Below are 14,408 nucleotides of genomic sequence, written 5' to 3' on the forward strand. Positions count from 1 at the left end.
AAGAGCGTTTAAAAAACTTCTTTGAAATGTTCAAAATCTATCTTAGACCCATTAACAACAGAAATATTCTTGAAGTAGAGAGGCTTTTATGAAAGTACATGTTAAGTTTCAGACAGTAATTTCTTGAAAGACATTTTCCAGAATGTTTTAATATTTTAATTGTAACCATTTATAATATGATCAGAAAATGTGTGAATTTGAAGTAATCAGATTCACTTCTCTCATGAAGTCACACATAGGATAGCCAGAGAGAGTTGCTCTTGCTGCTCTGTAACACACCTCTAAGCAGGACACTTTGCTGCTCCTTTATTTCTGTAGTATGCCATATATAAAAAGTATTATTACTACTGCATGTAATGTGCCTATGCATGTTTTTATATATGCACTTAAGACATAATCAATTTTTGAATACATTATTTCAATATTGTGTGCTTGTAAGTCTGTATGCATACACATACAATTTTTACTTTTTTGATGTAATTGCCTTATAAAATTTGGAGACTTATGACTTTTAGTGGAATGCATAATTATTTATGTAGTTAGGATTCTTTATTTGAAATTAATTGTTGCTGCAATGTCAAAACATTAATGAATATTGGACACCAAGTTAGCTTTCCTGCACAGCAAACATATTTCCACACCTAAGAACATGGATACTAGGAAAGAGAGTAGGAGGTAGATCTTTTACAGGAAAAAAGGGAGAAAAAAAGGTATCTGAGTTCCACCGTCTCTCTTCAGAAAAACTGTAAGTGTCATCCAAAGGATATGGAGGCTGAAAGACCCTTTGGACATTTGCCTTGTTTACACCTGCTGTCGGTTGCTGACCTTGCTGGAAAAGCTCAGGAGCCTTTTACCTTCCATGACACAAGAGTTCATTATTCAAGAAACATCTGGGTAGACAAACTCAGTAAATTCCCAGATGTTCAGAAAGGGATTCATTTCTGCATCAGTGTCAGGACCAGAACTAACCCAAAATGGGGACAGTTCGGCAGTTGCCCATCATAGGCTCCAGATTTTAGGCTCTGTGCCCTTTTGCTCAACCTACCAAAGAAGCTGGTGCAGCCAGAATCATGTGTGTAAATTCTGACACCTTCTACATTTCCTTCTAGTTTTTATGTATATTCCTCCCCTTCCCACCATTCCCAGTCTCCATCAGTAAAAGGTGCCAATGTGAATGTGTTTCACACTCCCTTTCACTAGGAAATACCTTCCTTTTCCTTGTCATAAGAGTCCTACATAGAATCCTCCCCAGGATGCTCAGGACAGGCCCACTGAATTTCAGTAATCAAGGTAATGGTTCTGGAAAACCATCCACACAAAGGCTCCATCGACTGCCCATTTTAGGTGAGAAATAATTACATGATTGCAGCCTTTCTGTTTCCATGACCTGCTGAATTGCAGAGCAAGTGAGCTGCTGCCTGAAGCTGGGGACTGATAAACAGTGTGCCCTGCCTTCAAGTACCTGATGTGCGGTCAACCTGAACTGTCACTGAAGGATCAGCTTGTCTCTACACCTAGACACAGTCTTCTATCTGGGCATATTCCTAGGAGGGAGCACAGAAGTCTGCTACCTCATCTATCTAGTTTACCAGCACAAAACAACACCCATCCAGAAATCAAAATTTGTCCCCGTGCTTGGGAAGTCTGTTTTCTAGGGCAAGCAATGACCACTCTGAGTTTCTTCATCATATTCATGCCTCCAGCAGCTCTTAATGCTGCTTGAGCGCCTGTGGCTGAATGAGACTGATGGAGCTAAATGAAGAAGCAGCTTGCTCCTTCCAGTTGTGCAAGAGAGAATGGGCTGATGGACAACTTGCTGGTCTCATTTCTGCTGGACAGTGAAAGTTCCTTTTAACTGCTGGCAGATGTACAAAAAAATCATTGGGAGTGTTAATGACAGGTTGGAAGTGAATGGAAGGTTCTGGTAGCTGGGGATAAGGAATCACGGTGTCTTCTGCTTTTGCAGTTGCCCAGTATCTCTTTATTTGCAAAACCCCATGGGATTCTTCACAGGGAGGTTTATAAGGGAGCTGAAAACAAATAGTCCCTGGAAAATATCCAGGAGGATCGTGTGAAGAATAGGACACAGGGAGGAAAAAAACTAGAATCAGAGATGTAAATATGGTCTGAAGGGTGTTAGAAGAAGACAGGTGACAAATGGCATAGCTAGCAATGGGGGTTCCTTGGATGCCCTTCCACTCTCCAAAATCTGGGCAAGTGCTCTGGAAGTGTTATGAGAATGAGATAACATGAGACTCACACTCTCTTACAGTCTGGACAGGAAATGTTCTTGCTGTGTTTTGGCTTCATTCATTGTGCCCAGATGACAAGCAGCAGTGTGTGAAAATGAAAAATAATGGAGTAGAGGTGGGGATAAACACATTGATGAGTGACAGCATTTTGTATCTTAGGAGAGTTTTGTATCTTAAATGGAACCTTTGCTCAGGTTCAGGGGGAAGAACATGAAAAAAACATTTGAATTGTTCCCACATTGTTGGCTTGTGCTCACCTGCCCCTGCTAGGCTAGAGCTATGAGAGAAATCTTCTGAGAAGAGAGACCACTTTAAGAACGGGGAAGCTCACCGAAAGCACACGAATGTGCAAAAGAAGGAAATTTGCTGAAAAACATGCAACATCCAAAGTCACCCTTGTGGTCTTTCAAAGTCTGCACTTTGAAATACTTTTCTACATAAATTCCTCATTGGAAACTTCATCAGTTTGAACAAATAAACTTCTGAAGTAGGAAAGCTTGATCTTTATGGTACAATACCATGACTTTCCAGCATGCAAAAAATAAGAGAAATCTGAAGGAATAAGTTTTCTCTTCCTTCTTGGACCCCTATGCAAAGATTTCAAGCTTAAGGTAATCTTCCCAGCATTAGTCACTGGGAATTAATATGTCCTCCCCAGCTGTTGCTTGTAGATGCCAGGCCAGACTGTAAAAACTAAATAGACTTCAGTGGAATGCCTAAAATTAATTTTCTCACTCAGATACTTTCATCTCACTCATTTCATTGTGTTTACAGGCTGGCAGGTTTCCTGAGTGCAGCCATGATTTAGATTTACAGTTCCCTGGCCAGTCTGATTCTGAAGAAAAGTTGTAACACCTGTAATCCAATACTCTTTCTGAAAGCGGTGAAAAATATTGTAGTCTGAAAAGGAAGCCTCTAAACTCCAATAATCACAGTATATCACATATCTTTGCACCCCATTGCAGCAGCTGAGGTTGCCATTACTTCAAAACAGTTTTGATTCCCTTTCCCCTGTCTCCACCCACTTGTTTTAAAGAAACCAAACTTGCCTCATCATGCTGGAAACTTGCCTTTAAAAATTTTCCTGGACTTTCTCCTGTCCAGATTAGGCTGGGAAAACACTGGGGTTTTGGGGAGGGAAGAAAACCAGCTGTATGATGGTGCAGTGCCTGTTCCTGACTGTTTAAAATTAACTGGACATCCTTGCCATGTCCTGCCAAGCACTGGACAGCTAGATTTTCTCTCTTCAGCAATTATGGACTCCCATATACATACTGAGGGACACCAAAACATGCTACAAGCTTCACCAAGAATGATGTAAAATTAAAACTTCAAGCTGCCAAGAACAGGAGGTCAGAAACAACACCAAAGGATCGTTTTTACAGGTAACATCAAGACAGCAGAAGTTTCAGAGAAAAAAAAGGGGAGTAAGGCACAAGACAAACACTTCACTTTCCTCTGAGCAGATTGTTCTTAGAGCATCTTTTATCATTATATTTAGAAATTGCTCACAGAAATAATGACTACTGTTATTCCCCCCATACCCATTAAATTGAATAAGATACTTTCAAGGATATGAGCTTTTACATTTATTGAAGCTTTTTAGCTCCCTTTTTTTCAGTTTTCCACATGCCTCTGTAATTCTTGTTACTAGACTATTGGAAAGCAGGACATTTCTTGAAAAATGCTTTTATTGTGAGATTGATCACTAAAATGTAAAGATTGTGTTGCATATCTCTTTTGTGTGAATCAGAGGTGTAAATAAATTTATACTTGTAAATAAGAGAAACAAAGAGGCCCAACAACTCTGAAAAACCACATGGAATTTGATATTGATATACATCTTTTTATATGGAGATATTCTCTCTCCATCAATGGCAGAGAACTTCTCAGCTTTTTAAGAAGGAATTCAGTAATAATAATTCAAGCTCCTGATGATAGAAATAGAAATTACTGGATCACAGAAATACTTTGAAACTCACATGTCATATTGTTCCAGATATGACTGCTCTCCCTACTTACTGTATCCTTACTGGGTGCTCAAGAGTCACAGAAGATGTGTGAAGCTTCTAAAGTAAAATCCATTTAACTTTTGTTGGAGAAAAGAGCTGCTTCCAAAAGAAGCAAGTCAACAGCTTACTTTGATCCTCCGCCCATGCAGTTTTTCTGAGTAATCCCAAAACTAGCTTTATATCAAGCTTTAAACTCATTTAGATCAGCTTCGGATCTGGAACTACATTGTGAAGGAGCGTATCATGTATCATTGTTCTTCAGACCAAGTGAAAAAGGGACGGACAGCCACGTCACAAATTACTTCACCCACTGCAGTGCATGGGGACCTTGGGCCGAGCCTAGATTTCCTCTACTTCTTCATGGTTGGTTCTTCTTGGCAGCTGCAGCTGATGCCAAGGGAATCTGTGGGCAGTTCTCACCCGTAAGCTGGTAAGATTTGTCACCTTAATCTGTTTCTAATGCCAGGCTGATAGGTTTAACCACTGCCTCCATTCTCTATGAAGAATGTCATTTAAACACTGGCTTTGGTGTCTAGCACGCTTTAAAGAAATGTAGCCCTGCTTTGAGCAGAAAGTTGAACCTGGACTCCCTTCCAGCCTGAATTACCCTGTCACTTCTAAATTTTGGTGGTGACAAGTTTTTGCTTCTTCTGGTGCAAGAAGCCAATGTCAATTTGGAAAATACCTGGATTTTCTGCCTGTGTCATATGGATCTATGCATGAGACAATGAAAAAATCACGTTGTATGCCCTTTGTGTCTACTGTAAAATACTGGACAAACCTTTTGGGGAATGAGAGCTGTAACGTACAAAATTTCAAGACACAAAATTGCCATGGCACTGCTCCAATGACTTCATCCTGTGGTACACACAGCGGTGGCATGTCTTCTCTGTCTCTGAACCCTGAGCAGTAAACCTATGTATGAGGAACCCCACTTCAGGTAAAAAGCAGGTGCTCCTGAGGACTTGTACATGCCGGCATTCACCAAGTATTCAGCCTACACATGGTTTCTAGAATGATCTAGCCCCATTTCAGGAGCAGAAAGCTCGTAGAGATCTGAGACAGATCAGAAGTGATAGTGTAAACATAGGAAGCACATACCTCACAAATTTAAGCTTCAAAGGAAATCACAAATATGCAAATCTGATTTGCTCTGGCGTTTATGGGTTTGGAGATTTGCTTCAGGAGAAAAGCAGCAAGATGGCGCCCCAATGAGAGTTGGAGTAGTATCAGTGTGGCCTGCCTTTGTTCTATTTCATTTAGAACACGCTTGCACATGCAGACCTTTGGGCTTGAAAATATGATACCCTTCTTCTACCTTAGGGATCCACAAAACCTGAAATAACCTCTCCTGGGGTACAAAAGGAAGAGAGGGATAATATTCTAGAGCCTTCGGTGAAATATAATCCTTATTATCCCTACAGTAAAGAGAATAACCGTGTAGCTCAAACAGAGAAGGCTTGGAAGAGACAATGATTTTTCAGCTGACCTTTTATTTCAATAAATTATTTTATTTTTTATATACAATGTTAAAAAAGTTAATGCTATTGAAAGTGATTAACAAGCACATCTGACTTAGCATTATGTAAACATAATAAAAGTTGGACTAAGAGCAACATCTGTTTTATTCTGTTCTGTTTAATAAGCATCTCCAAAGAGTTTATCCCAAAAACCCGTGGTTTTCACAACTACCTTTGTTTGAGAGGGCAGTGCCTGGGAGCCTATGCTGAGATGCAGCATTACTCCCTTGTGTCACTCTGTTTTCAATATCTTGTGCTTACATGCTGTCAGGTGGAGTTGCTAGCAAGTGCTGGTAGGCTGTCACTCTGCAGCTTTCATGGAGTTTGTCCTGCACATGGGAGACCTGCAGTAGGGTTAAAGGGAGGTGAAGTCCCCTGAAAATAAGAAAAAGCAGGATATGATCAATCCTGTTTTGGCTGTTTATTTGCCGATAAAGCCAAGTCCAGGAAAATAGACCATGCATAGCTTTACTATATTCCCAGGCTGTAGTTTTGGCTGCCATCACTAAGCGCATCCCAGACAGGAGGTGGAGAATTAGCAGCTTTAGACCTAACTGTGACATTCATAAGTCCCTCTGGGCACCAGTTGCTCTTGAAGATCACAGAATGACAGTGGCTGAGGTTGGTAAACCTTTTGGGGGTTACCTGGTCTAACCCCTCTGAGCTCAAGCAGAGCTCTCTACCACCAGTTACCCAGGACCCCGTACAAGTGGCTTTCTAATATCTCCAAGGAGGAAGACTCCACAAGATGCCTGGACAACCCTGTGCCAGTGCTTGGTAAACCTCACATTAAAAATATGTTTCCTGATGTTCAGAGGGAACCTCCTGTGTTTCAGTTTGTATTCATTGTCCCTTCTCTTGTCACTGGGCACTGATGGAAAGTCTGCTCTCCTCTTGTTTGCTACCACTGAGTGTCCAAGGTTGGACTTGGCTGGACAGAAATGAGTATGACCCCATCAGCCCTCAAGTGGGTGAGAACTGTCCTATAGGAAGTTAACTTGCTTAGGCTTTATTGGCAGAAAATAGTTTTTTTTTTTAAAAGTGCATCTATTCACTACATAGCTTGAAGAAAAGTTGTCCAAACTTCCTAAGAGTTCTATCCACAATCCTGATAGAATCAGGATTAGCCACTTCTATTAATTGATTGTTTCAAGGGGGCTGTAAGAATATAGTTGACGTTTCCTAGGGCTGTGTTTTTACCATTAAAGGAGATGGATACCTTGTTTAGAGATAGAAGATGACAGGGATTGCCCAGTCTGCTTCTCTGCTCCGGCGTGGATCTGACCTGGAGCTAGAGTCTGGGCTTGGGTCAAGTTGCAATGACAGTTTTAGCACCTCCTTATGACTTGGTTTTTCTCAAGCAGTGGGACAGGCTGCCCCAACTAAAGTCACCATCCATGGAGGTATTTAAAAGATGTGGAGACATGGCACTTAGGGACATGGCTGAGAGGCAGACTTGGCAGTGCTAGGTTAACAGTTGAACTTGGTCTGAGAGGGCTCGTCCAATCTAAATGATTCTATGATTCTGTGAGTGTCTTTCCAAGGGCTCAGGTGGCCAGCATACCAGTGCCAAAGCAGTCCCTACAATTATATTCTATCAGCTCCTGTGGCAGTGTCAGGTGGGTTTGTCCCAGCAGCCAAGCCCCCACCCAGTTGCTTGCTCAGTTCTCTCCAGTGCATGAGGGAAGAGAACTGGAAAGAAAAAAGCGAAAAAAAATGTTGATGGACTGAAAAACCCAAAGTAATTTTAGCAAATACAAAGAGCTTTAATTGTTTTGATCGTTTTCTCCAGCAGCTAAAATCAGCAAAAAATGAGTTATCCATATAATTGTAACATTTCTGGCTTCATCCTTTAACTAGACACTGGTTCCTTCTGTGTCTTTCTCTGCTGAAGTAAAAAGGCTTTTGAAAACTCAGAGTTTTATTTCCATAGAGGTATCAGAAGACTACAATTAAGCTTTTTCTCAAATTTTCTGTGTCTCTGTAACTTAAAACCATTAAAAACTTTAAGAAGAGATTGCTAAATCCTTGCTATAACATACTTCTTCCACCCCATCAGATCACTATATGGCTCTTTTCTGTACCCTTTCCATTTCTGAAGTTTGTGTGTGTGTGTGCATGCCTGAGTGTTGAGTGTGTGACCTTCAGAACTGTCCAGATGCCCAGTATCCAGCTCATCGAGTTATGCTCAGAGTGAAATTCACACTTTCAGCTGTTTCCCACTTCTCTTTTTTATCCATTCAAGAACTATAATAATCTGCTTTGTCTCTACATGGACAGATTAATTCCTGTTGAGCTGAGACTCCTACTTATCACACTGCCACCCACACTGCAGCCCGGGCATTGGTAGGCATGACTTTCAGGACTTCTTTTCATGGCCATGGCCTTGTACTAAATTATCACATTGAATCCCATTTCACATAAATAGTTCAAATTCTCCAAACAATCAAATCTCCATGTTGCCTAAACAAACATTCACATGAGTTTTTATGTGTATACATAAACATCATTTATATTATTTGTATGGATTATGAATTTATGTATTTTATATATGTGTGCCACTATACCAAAGGTTATTTGCTACCTTGTCAGTTTGTGCCATCCACAACTGTTATGAGCTCCTGTGCTTCCGGATGTCTGCCAGACCTTCAGCCTGATCATCTGTCAGAGGCAGCTCTCCAGAGGAGTTAAGGACTTATGGAAGAGCTGGGCTGTCATAACAGAGAACAAATAGATGAAGTGGCAGGAGGTGACAAAGTCCTCATTTTTAGTAAAAATGGAATTCTATTGTACTGTAACTTGGATTTTTTCAAACTTGCAGACTTAGCTATTTTAAAGTCAAAAAGCTTAGCAGAAGAGACAGACACTGAAACTCTTATACATTGTCTCCTTCATAATTTGTCTAAGCTGCAGTTCTAAAAGGATATAACCAAATGTATTACAAATGTTTAATTGCCTACAGTTTGTTCAAAGCAGCTTCATGAAAGCCATTCCCTTGCCACAGTACTGCCCTGCCTTATTTTTCTCACTCACTTTTCTGTCTTTGCATTCAGCATCGAGATTTCATCTTCACCTTCACCTTGCAGGGGTTGCAAAAATATGCTATGTTCTTCAAGTTACTGCTCCCCCCGCATCTTCTGCTAGCTGGATCTGGATCTTGTACCTGCAGACCTGCAAGTATTTTTGCTTGAACAGCTCGTCAAGCTCAGACCCAGGTACACACTCTGATACAGGATCCAGCCACTAGAGGGGACAGAGCCTAACATTGGTATGAAAGCACCTCAGATGAGCTTTTGTGAAGTGCCTGTTTCTGAAATGAGGCTTGCTCTTCGGGAGGAAAGCAGGTTAGACAAGAAAAAACCCCTTTTTTTTTGAGACTTTTAGGTTGATGGCACAACAGCTTGTCGAGAGAGGCAGGCATATGTGCCAGGGTGTTACTGCCCTTCTCCAATGGCAAAGTGTCATCTTTCTCTGCAGGTACTCCACTATTGTGCTTACTTTGGCGAAGCACTTTATGGTGCTGGGAGACAAAGGAGTGTCACACAAGCGTTGGAGTGTCGGTGTTAATACTCAGCACTCACCCTCTGTACTCCCTGCCTGCTGAAGGGTTGCAGTTGCTGGCTGTGCTGCAAGAGCTAAACCCCTTCCTGATTCTTTAGCTCAGATCCGTTTGCTTTCTCTCTCACACAAACACATAAACTCTCTACACAACCAGCTTAATGTAGGCAAAATGAGTCTAGTGAGAACTTTTCATGGATGTAAAGTGACTAAAGATTCCTGTACTGTTAGTGTTGTTTGGTTCCTCATTCTGTGTGTTGTGGTTGTGCTGCTCTATAACATCTCTGTTTCAATTTGGCCAGGAAGAAAACAAGTATATTCTATCATTTATTAACTGGCTGGAGGGAATTCTGGAGAGTTTCATAACCAAGTAAAAGAAACTTTGAACTATGAAACTTGAACAGCTAAGCCTGTGGTTTGAAGGCATTAAATTGGAACTTCAGGGGATACACCAGCCTCTGTAGTGGCTGTTGAAATGCTGCTTTGGGGAAACATGTCAGGTCATGAAGGCAGCTGCAATTTAGTTGAAAATTATGAAAATTAATAGTACGGCATTTACATTAATGAATATTGGCCGTATTAGTGTTACTATGTTCCTTTGGGGATATGAAGCTGCAGCGGGGATAAAGAAGCAGTAGCCAAACAAGCTAATACACTTTCCAGTTCTATCATTCAGTTAGACCACAAGATCATGGTAAGACTTTCTATGATGCTGAGAGACTGTGATTACTCTTTCTGTGGTGCTGTTAGTGAACTGATTTTCAGGCTAGCAAAACATATGGTTATTATCTGGTTAATAACTTCTTGAACATATGACTTGTAAAGCTTTAGCACTGTGCCTTAAAAGACTTGGTAAATTGAAAATACTGTTTAAGCTTGGAGCTGTCAGTGCTCTAGTTCAGATATTCAATAGAAACATTAATTAAAAGGCATTAATGGAAAGAAGATAAAAAAAAATTACCCAAGCTTCTTCTTAGCATATAGAACCCCTAGAGCTGGTCATTAGAGGTAAGGGTCTGTTAAACTGCAAGATAGGGAGGGATGAGGAGAAGGTGTTTCACTGGGAAAAAAAGATTGCCTAAAATAATTGTCAGAGGTGGCTCCTGTAGTCATCAATAGGCACAAAAGCAGAAAAGATACAGATCTAAAACTCTCCAGGACATTACAGGTACTGATTAGTCAGAATCACAGGCAAGTGGCGGCACTGCAGAAGCCAAGGAAAATTTTCATCATTAAATGTCATCTTAACAATGTGTTTGCTATTTGATCTTTTGGTAAATTTCTTCCATTATTGTGAAACTATGGCTTTTAAGTGTTCCCTTATTTGCAAAGCTTAAACAGTTTTAGGGCTGAAAGATCACACACAAGGCACTCCATTCCCTGGGGAATAGCTGCATTACAAACCCCCGCTGGAGACCATTGTCCTAGTCACCAGCATATCCTAGCTCTCCAAGGGCTAGAGGAAGCACCTAGATGGAAATGGGAATGCTAGTGTTTCTGCATAAAGAGCTTTTTATGCTGATCAGAAGACGATGTGATTCAAGATCATGGATTAAATGTTAGTGCCTCAGGGAACAGACTGTGATGGGTGGAACACCAAAGGTTGCAGTCACATAAGCCAGGACTTGCTCGCATGAACAGTAACGTTGCATTCAGCACTATTGCACAGGGGAGGGGCATTGGTAAGCACGGATACAGGTATTGAGGAATGGCCTGTGATCGTAAGACACAAACCCCATTTCTATTCCTTCTTACATTGAGTCTGCAGAGGACTACGGGCTGTAAAGGAATATATTACACAGTTGCTCAGATGTTTTAAGTTTCTATTTACCCTTCTAATAACCTCAGGCCTCAGTTGTGATGCCTTGGAGTCAATGTGTGCACAGTTTTACATTAAGTGTTTAAGAGTGTCTAAAGCGTGAGGATAAACATCATCCAACAAGGTATAAAATAGATGGGTAAGTGTGATAGTGCCACAGAGGGCACTGCACCTTCCTCTGTGTTACCCTCCCCCACCTCCAGGGCTTGGCTGCTCATGCTCAATGGATTCAAGGCTCAACTTTACTTCCTACTGGCTGCATAACCTCAGCCAAGGGTGCTGGTAAAGCTGCTGGCCTGACAAAAAGCTGTGTAAATGTCTGTAGAAAATAAGAAATAAGCTTAACAAAGGTAAAATTATAGGTAGGTGGTCAAGCAATCCCAAGTACATAAGAGGAAAGATACTGACATGAAGAGAAATAAGCTTCTAGTGGAAAGAAAGTCGAAGCTCGTTGCCAGGTTATTGGGTGTACTTGGTACTCATAGGGCTGGTGGAAAAGACACTGGGTTTTAATGTCAAGGGTTTGCTCTAGGAGTGGTACACTCTCCTACATGTTACCCAGAGAGCAGCAAAGGCTCCTTGGATTCCTTACAAGAGGTGGTCTGTAGCTCATCACATCATAGCCATGTTTTGTGTGTGCCAGACAGGAAACACTTGCTGTGTACTTGTAAAGTAGAGCCTATCCTGTTTGCAGAGCCTCTTTGCACCTGACTAGACTACAGACGCCTGAGCAAATGGACCCAAAAGAAGGGTGGCAGCAACAGGTAATGGGACCTTCTCCACAAAAGTCACCCCTGAGGCAAGTCAGCACAGGCAGACTGCACGTGATGCCACCAGTACACATGGAGGAGGCTCTCACATAGGCATAGGGGTTTATCCATCACAGAAAACCTGGAGTCCCTACCTGGGGGACTTTGATAAGAGCTTTAACTTTTACACCAGATGTTCTGTGCCTTGCTTGTTCTGATTTATTAACAATACATAAAATGATCCAATATTTGGCCACTGCTTTTAAATCATAGGATTTTCCATTCTAAATGACAACCTTTGCATTTTATTAGTGTGGCTTAGTCTTTATTAGGCCTTTATTATGTCTATATATCTTACCAACACTCTCAGAAGAAGCTTTCGTACATACTATAAATTACCTTGACAGTGGAATGACCACATCCACTGGCATACTTGAGAACATGATGCTGCTGCCCCAGGTCTTGGCAAGCACATAAGAGAAGGAATCATTTGTATTGCAGTCACACCAAGAGGGGAAGCTGTGGGCTTGTGGTGTGAGTGGAGATGGGGGTGGTGAAGCCTCCTGAATCCAACAACTTCTGCTGTGACCAAATCTCTGCGAACCATATGAAGGTGTTTAGCTCCTCTTCCTCAGTTTCCTCATTCCTGAAAGGCATATTTTAATTCCCTGGAGAGACACAAGAACTGATTGAATAATGTCTGTTAAACAGCAAAGAGATAAGCACTGTGTAAATGCCATGGTGGATTATTGCTATTCAGTCTTCCAAAGGACCACCAAACTGTGTTTTGCATTTGAGCTCAGCCAGATCTTTGGAGTGAAACCGAGAACTGTATCTTAAAAATTCAGGAGCTACTACTTAACAGTCTCTGTAAGCACAGCAGGCCAGTGTTTGCTGTGTGCCCTGAGCTGTATTTGCCTTATTCACAATTCTTTTTGCTTTACCCAGGAATAAACTATTATGTATTAGTAGTATTATCAGGAGTTAAAGAGGCTGGTCACTATTACCAATTTGTTGCTGATTTCTATGGATTTTTCCTCAATTTTCCTCAAATATCAGAATGCTATTTTTGAAGCCACTGAGAGGAATACATTACAGGTGTGGATTCCCTGAAGACACGTGTTTGCGGAAGTCCCTAACACCACTGTTAGGCCCATCTGAGTAATGACAGTGAAAGAAAAAGAGATCATGAATGCATCCTGAGCAAATTCCAGCAGTGATTCTGTGTCATCCCCTGGCAGTGACAAAGGCTGGAAAATATCTTCATCTACCCACAAGACATTAAGACCATTTCTGGTAGCTCATTACAGTAATTTCTTCTTTTGCCTGTGTTGTACAATATTAGCACATGAAACAAATTTCTCATCCTCAAACCTCAGGCCCTGGATGTTCTGGAGAGGGTTGTTCTAACATTTTGTGGGTCTGGACCACCTGTGATAATCTCACCTAAGACTTGCTTCACTGAAATCACCCCAGTGAAAGCTTGCAAGGTCCAGAGACTGGGTAGCTTGAGATAGAAGTGTCATGTCCCCTGAGACAGTGCTTCTGCAGGGGATGGACTATATACTCCTTGCAAAAAGATGAATCTAATGTCTCTGGAGGAGCCTGTGGTTCACTAGGAGCTGATGTGACAGGCTTAGCTCCTTGCATATCCACAAATGGTGCTGCCAAGAGAACTCTCTCAGGCACACATCAAAAAGGTTTCCAACAACTTGGAGCACATTCCCCTGCTTCAAGAGCAGTCCATATCCTCAGGCTCACCGTCTCCAGCCAGCTATGCCTCTGTCTCCCATTCTGCTCTCTCTGGTCTGCAGAGGAGGGTGCCTCTCCTGCATGTCTGGAGTCCATTTCTGGTGTCCAGGAGTCCAGGAGTGCATTTCTGAAGTGATTACAGTAAGGACTAGATGAGTAGACAAGATAAGTGTATATCACCTTTCCTTTTGTTTCCTCTACCTCTGCTAACCATTACGACAGCATGAAAATTCATCATTCCATTGTATCACAGAATATTCTGAGTTGGAAGAGACCCACAAGAATCATTAAGTCCAATCTCTGGTCCTGCACAGCAACATTCCCAAGAATCACACCATGTGCCTGAGAGCATTGTCCAAATGCTTCTCAAACTCTCTCAGGCCGGTACTGTGACCACTGCCCTGGAGAGCCTCTTCCAGCGCTAAGCCACCCTCTGGGTGAAGAACCTTTTTCTAATATCCAACCTAAACCTCCCCTGACACAACTTCAGGCCATTCCCTTGGGTCCTGTCACTGGCCCCCACAGAGATCAGTGTTCTGCCCCTCTGCTTCCCCACCTGAGGAAGCAGTAAACTGCAATGACATCTCATGTTTTAGTTTTCTTGCTTTCTTCCCTGAGCTGATTCTCTTCTCCAGTCCTCGCTGGCCCACACCTCTGTGCACTAAGACCTTTCGGTTCTCTGAAAAAGGAAATGAGTAATGGCACTGAATGGACTGTCTCCTTACAAGGAGGCACTTGACTGTATC

General features: G+C 41.8%; 1 long non-coding RNA gene across 2 annotated transcripts in view; it reads right to left on the reverse strand.

Moving 5' to 3' along the window:
- Positions 1-5,752: 5,752 nt before the first annotated feature.
- The window catches only part of LOC108448290, a 22,969-nt gene continuing 14,313 nt past the window's right edge, over positions 5,753-14,408 (reverse strand). Inside the window, exons 3-6 of one of the 2 annotated variants that reach the window (XR_001864139.1) lie at positions 13,672-13,789; positions 12,310-12,578; positions 8,369-8,495; positions 5,753-6,159 (exon numbers count right to left, since the gene is read on the reverse strand). This is a non-coding gene — a long non-coding RNA (uncharacterized LOC108448290). Of the gene's footprint in view, positions 6,160-8,368; positions 8,496-12,309; positions 13,790-14,408 lie in introns of both variants that reach the window. The other variant, XR_001864140.1, reaches the window with a different exon arrangement.

Source organism: Corvus brachyrhynchos, unplaced genomic scaffold (genome assembly GCF_000691975.1).
Source record: "Corvus brachyrhynchos isolate BGI_N302 unplaced genomic scaffold, ASM69197v1 scaffold467, whole genome shotgun sequence".
NCBI lineage: Eukaryota > Metazoa > Chordata > Aves > Passeriformes > Corvidae > Corvus > Corvus brachyrhynchos.